The sequence below is a fragment of the Erithacus rubecula genome (genome assembly GCF_903797595.1).
Source record: "Erithacus rubecula genome assembly, contig: scaffold_479_arrow_ctg1, whole genome shotgun sequence".
Classification (NCBI taxonomy): Eukaryota; Metazoa; Chordata; class Aves; order Passeriformes; family Muscicapidae; genus Erithacus; species Erithacus rubecula.
Window position 1 is genome coordinate 47,917 of NW_027635861.1, and position 6,470 is coordinate 54,386.

The window sequence follows — 6,470 nt, forward strand, 5'->3', positions numbered from 1 at the left end:
CCCCTAAATCCCCTCCAAATCCCCACCCCCCCACCAATTTTGGGTCCTCCCCACTTTGGGGTCTCTCCCCTCCCCAGTTTCGGGGTTCCCCCCCAAATTTGGGGTCTGTCTCCCCAATTTAGGGTCTCCCCCCTCCCCAATTTAGGGTCTCCCCCCTCCCCAATTTTGGGGTCTCTCCCCCTCCAATTTGTGTCTCCCCTCCCCAATCTGTCTCCCTCTCCCCATTTTCAGGATCCCCCTCCCCAGTTTTGTCTCCCCCTCCCCAGTTTGTCCCCCAGGCTCCCCCCTGCTGTCAGCAGCCGCTGCCGAGCGTTTGGTGCCGCGCTGAGCCGGGCCAGGGGGGCGGCGCTGAAACTGGGACAGCTGCTGAGCATGGCAGGTGGGACCCCAAAACACCCCAAAATCACCCCAAAATAAACCCAAAATATCCCAAAATAACCCAAAAACAATCCCAAAAATATCACAGAAATGTCCCATAAACATCACAAAAATATCACAGAAATATCACAGAAATATCATACAAATACCACAGAAATATCCCAAAGTGGGACAGCTGCTGAGCATGGCAGGTGGGACCCCAAAAACACCCAAATCACCACCAAAACACCCCAAAATAACCCAAAAACCATCCCAAAATCACCCCAAAAATATCACAAAAATATCCCAAAAACACTTTAAAAAATCCCAAAAGCATCCCAAAATCACCCCAAAATATCCCATGAACAACCCAAAAAACATCCCATAAACAACCCAACAAACATCCCATAAACAACCCAAAATCACCCCAAAAATATCCCATAAACACCCCAATAAATTTCTCAAAATCACCCTACAAACACCCCAAAACATCCCAAATTTATACCGAAACCACCCCAAAAATATCCCAAAACAATCCCACAATCACCCCCAAACAACCCAAAAAATATCCCAGAAATATCCCAAAACCAGCCCAAAATCACCACAAAAACACCCCCAAAATATCCCCAAATACACCAAGAACATCCCATAACCCCACAATCCCATAACCCCACAATCCCATAATCCCACAATCCCACAATCCCATAACCCCACAGTCCTGCACAGACTCGTCGGTTCTGACCCCACAGCTGCAGCAGATCCTGGTGCGGCTCCGGCAGAGCGCAGAGCCCATGCCGGGCTGGCAGACCCGGGTAGGGGATTGGGGTTTATAGAGTTTTTATAGGATTTATTTGGTTTATAGGGTTTTTATAGGATTTATTTGGTTTATAGGGTTTTTATAGGATTTTATTGGGTTTATAGGGTTTATTGGGGTTTATTGGGGTTTGTTGGGGTTTATTGGGGTTTGTTGGGGTTTGGCTCTGGCAGAGTGCAGAGCCCATCCTGGGCTGGCAGACCCAGGTAGGGGATTGGGATTTTTATCCTGTGTCAGGATTTGGGACCAGCTCCTGGAATTCCAGGATTCTATGGGGCTTTTATAGGATTCTATAGGATGTAATGTGATTTTATGATAATTTATTGGATTCCCACCGGGTTTTTTTTTAATTTCCATAATTTGGGGAATTTTTGGGATCCCCAGGCTGTGCTGGAGCAGAAGCTGGGCCGGGATTTGGCACCAGCTCCAGGAATTCCAGGATTCTATGGGATTTTTATAGTTTTTAATGTGATTTTTTGATATTTTATAGTATTTTATAGCTTTTAATGTGACTTTATGTTACTTTTTGGGATTTTTCACCTGGCTTTTTTTGGAATTCTGGGATATTTTGATAATTTTGGGAATTTTTGGGATCCCCTGGCTGTGCTGGAGCAGGAATTGGATCAGGATTTGGGACCAGCTCCAGAAATTCCCGGATTCTATGGGATTTTTATAGGATTTTAATGTGATTTTATAATAATTTATTGGATTTTCACCGGGTGTTTTTTGGAATTTGGGTAATTTTGGATATTTTTGGGATCCCCAGGCTGTGCTGGAGGAGGATCTGGGCCCGGGCTGGCGGAAGCAGCTCCTGGAATTCCAGGATTTCCCCGGGGCAGGTTCACCTCATGTGGCTCCGCGACGGCCGCCAGGGGGCGCTAAAGGTGCAGGTGGGAATGGAAGAAATAGAAAATAAAAATAAACGTGAGAACAAAAATGAGAATAGGGATAATAGTGACAGGGATGGGGGAATTTGGGGAGGGAAATGGAGAATTGGGGGGGGGGGGAAATGGGAATTTTGGGGGAAAAATGGGAATTTTGGGGGGAAAAATGGGAATTTTTTTGGGAAAAAAAGCCCCAGGAATTTGAGAAATTAGGGGAACTTCGAGGAGAAAATGGGGGAAAATGGGAATTTTGGAAAAAAGCAGAAAATTGGGGGAATTTGGGGGGGTAATGGGAATTTTGGGGGAAAAATGGGAATTTGAAGGGGAAAAAATGGGAATTTTGGAAAAAAAATCCCCAGGAATTTGGGAAATTGGGGGAATTTGAGGGAATTTTTGGGGAAAATGGGAATTTGGGGGGGAAAATTGGAATTTTGGGGAAAAAACCCCAGGAATTTGGGAAATTGGGGGACTTTGGGGGAAAATGGGAATTTGTAGGGTAAAAATTGGGATTTTGGGAGGGGAAATAGAGATTTGGGGGGGACAATGGGAATTTTGAGGGGAAAAATTGGAATTTTGGAAAAAAATCCCCAGGAATTTGGCAAATTGGGGGAATTTGGGGGGAAAAAAAGGGAATTGGGGGGGGAATGGGTGGAAATGGGATTTTGGAAAAAAACCCAGGAAAATGGGAAATTGGGGGAATTTGGGGGGAAAATGGGCGAAAAATGGGAATTTTTTGGGGAAAATGGAGATTTGGGAGGAGAGAAAGGGGAATTTTGGAGGGAAAATGATAATTTGGAGGGGAAAATGGGGGGAAAAATGGGAGTTTTTGGAAAAAAAAACCCCAGTAAATAGGGGGAATTTGGGGGGAAAAAGGAGATTTTGGGGAGAAAATGGAGATTTGTGGGGGGAGAAATGGAAATTTGAGGGAAAAATGGGAATTTTGGGAAAAAACCCAGGAATTTGGGAAATTGGGGGAATTTGGGGAAAAATGGGAATTTGGGGGAGAAAATGGAGGAAAAATGGGAATTTTGGGAAAAAACCCCCAGAATTTGGGATATTGAGGGAATTTGGCAAATTGGGGGAATTTGGGGGAAAAAAAAACGGGGGGAAATGGGAATTTTTGGGGAAAATGGGAATTTTGGAGTGGAAAAATGGGGGAAAAAGGGAATTTTGGGAAAAAACCCCAGGAAATTGGGAATTTGGGGGAATTTGGGGAAAAATGGGGATTTTGGGAAAAATGGGGATTTGGGGAAAAATGGAAATTTGGGGGAAAAAATGGGAATTTGGGGCGAATTTGGGAAAAATGGCATGGGAATTTTGAGAAAAACAGGAATTGGGGGATTTTGTGGGGATTTGGGTGGAAATTTTGGGAATTGGGATGGGAGTTTGGGGACTGGGGCAGAATTTTGGGAATTTGTGCTGGGATTTTTTGGAATTGGGGCAGAATTTTGGGAATTCAGGATGGTAGTTTGTATTTGAGTTGGAATTTTGGGAATCGTTGCAGAATTTTGGGGTCTGTGTGGTAATTTTGGGAATTTGTGCTGGAATTTTTAGGAATTTTTGCTGGGATTTTTTGAGGATTAGGTTGGAATTTTGGGAATTGAGACTGGGATTTTGGAATTGTTGCAGAATTTTGGGGTCTATGGGGTAATTTTGGGGTCTGTGTGGTAATTTTGGGAATTTGTGCTGGAATTTTTAGGAATTTTTGCTGGGATTTTTTGAGGATTGGGTTGGAATTTTGGGAATTGAGACTGGGATTTTGGAATTGTTGCAGAATTTTGGGGTCTGTGGGGTAATTTTGGGGTCTGGGGTGTGATTTTGGGGTTTGGGTATGATTTTGGGGTGATTTTGGGTAATTTTGGGTTCTCTGGGGTGATTTTGGGGTCTGGGGTGTGATTTTGGGGTGATTTTGGGGTGATTTTGGGTCCCCCCAGTACCCGGGCGTCGCTTGCAGCATCGGCAGCGACATCAAGAATCTGCTGACCCTGCTGAGCCTCAGCCCGGGGCTGCCAAAAGGTGACAAAAACACCCAAAACCGGCCAAAATCACCCCAAAATTGGCCAAAAACACCCCAAATACCCCAAAATCAGCCCAAAACCACCCCAAAAACTGCCAAAACCAGCCCAAACACAACTAAAACCAGCCAAAATCACCTAAAGTCACCCAAAATACATTTTTTAATAATTTTTCCCTCAATTCCTGGTTTATAATTTTTTATAATTTCTCCAATTCCCAATTTATAATTTTTATAATTTTTTCCTATTTATAATATTTATAATATTTATAATATTATAATATTTATAATATTTATAATATTTTATAATCTTCCCCAATTCCCGGTTTACAATATTTTACAATTTCCCCATTTTTATAATTTTTTCAATTTTCCCATTCTTATATTTTTTTAAATTTTCCCATTTTTATCATTTTAAAAATTTTCCCATTTTCATAATTTATTTACAATTTTCTTATTTTTACCATTTTTTACAATTTTCCCATTTTTACCATTTGTTACAATTTTCCCATTTTTATAATTTTTTACAATTTTCCCATTTTTATCATTTTTTTACCATTTTCCCATTTTTATAATTTTTTTCAATTTTTCTATTTTTACAATTTTTTGCAATTTTCCAGATTTTGTCATTTTTCAGATCTCTTCCCCATTTGGTTATTTTTACCCATTTTTGCAATTTCCCCAATTCCCGTTTTTTCCCCATTTCCAGGGTTGTTCCCCATTCGGTTATTTTTATCCATTTTTACAATTTCCCCAGTTCCCGTTTTTCCTCATTTCCAGGGCTGTTCGCGGTCGAGCTCAAGCGCGGCTCCGGGCGGGAGGCAGCAAGTGTGTGGCGCAACCGGTGCGGGACCCGGATTGGGGATTTTGGGGGGTTTTTTAGCGATTTTTGGGGGATTTTTGGGGGAGGTTTGGAGGGATTTATGGGATTTTTCGAGGGATTTTTGGGGGATTTTTGGAGTTTTTTGAGGGGGGTTTGGGGGATTTTTGTGGGTTTTGGGGGATTTTTGGGGATTTTTTGGGGGCATTTTTAGGGGGAGGTTTGGGGAATTTTTGGGGGATTTTTGGTGTTTTTTGGGGGAAGGTTTGGGGGTTTTAGAAGGATTTGGGGGATTTTTTGGGGAGGTTTGTGGGATTTGGGGGGATTTTGGGGGAGGTTTGGAAAATTTTTTGGGGGTTTTTTGGGAATTTTGGGGGATTTTTTGGGGAAGGATTGGGTGTTTTAGAAGGATTTAGGGGTTTTTGGGAGAGGTTTGGGGATTTTGGGGGATTTGGGGGTTTTATTTAGGGGATTTTTGGGGATTTTTGGGGGATGTTTGGGGATTTTTTCAGGATTTTTGGGGATTTTGGGGGAGGTTTGGGGGAGCTTGGGGGTTTTGAGAAGGATTTAGGGGATTTGGGGGGATTTTGGTGGATTTTTGAGGATTTTTTGGGAATTTTGGGGGAATTTGGGGGGATTTTTATGGGATTTTTGGGGGACATTTGAGGGGGTTTATGGGATGTTGGGGGGATTTTTGGGGATTTTTTGGGAATTTTTTGGGGGATTTTTGGGGATTTTTGGGGGGATTTTTGGGGGGATTTTTGGGGACTTTGGGGGGATTTTTATAGATTTTTGGGTGATTTTTTGGGGATTTTGGAGGAATTTTTGGGGATTTTTTTTTATTTTGGGGAATTTTGGAGGTTTTCAGGGAAATTTGGGGGTTCAGGGATGAATTTTGATGTTTTTGGGGGGGTTTTGGTGTAAATTTTGGGGTTTTTTTGGTGATCTCGGATTTTGGGGTGCCCCAGGTCCCTTTTGGGGGTCACCCCTTTTTCCGGATGTGGTTTTTGGGTGGATTTTCGCCATTTCTGGGTCATTTTTTGCCGTTTTGGGATCATTTTTGGGTGGATTTTCCCCGGGATTTTTTTGGGATTTTGTGTTAATTTTGGGGGTTTTTTGGTGATCTCGGATTTTGGGGTGCCCCAGGTCCCTTTTGGGGGGGTCACCCCTTTTTCCGGGTGCTGCACGCTGCCCCAGGAGCGGCGCGACCAGGTGGGGGAGGGGCACCCCAAAATTCGGGGGGTAGGGCGGACCCCAAAATATGGGTGGGATCCGAAATATGGGGGAGGGGGAACCCCAAAATTGGGGGGGGACGGACCCCAGAATGGGGAGGGGGACCCTAAGATATGGGGGGGATCCAAAATTGGGGGGGACCAAAATATGGGGGAGGGGGGACCCCAAAACATGGGGGGAGGGAACCAAAATTGGGGGGGGGATGGACCCCAGAATGGGGGGGGGCCTAAAATGGGTGGGTGACCCCAAAATTGGGGAGGGAGGAGACCCAAAATTGGGAGGGGGACCCTAAAATATGGGGGGAATCGAAATATGGGGGAGGGGGACCCAAAATATGGGGGGGGGACC

At 43.9% G+C, this 6,470-nt stretch overlaps 1 long non-coding RNA gene across 2 annotated transcripts; it reads left to right on the forward strand.

The window, feature by feature from the left end:
* Nucleotides 1-281: 281 nt before the first annotated feature.
* On the forward strand, nt 282-1,971 carry LOC306816271. 2 transcript variants are annotated; one of them, XR_013777621.1, is made up of 3 exons: nt 282-379; nt 1,084-1,169; nt 1,938-1,971. It is a non-coding gene; the product is annotated as an uncharacterized lncRNA (long non-coding RNA). The 2 variants fall into 2 exon arrangements; XR_013777622.1 differs by lacking the exon at nt 1,938-1,971 and adding an exon at nt 1,556-1,572.
* The last annotated feature ends 4,499 nt before the right edge of the window (nt 1,972-6,470 follow it).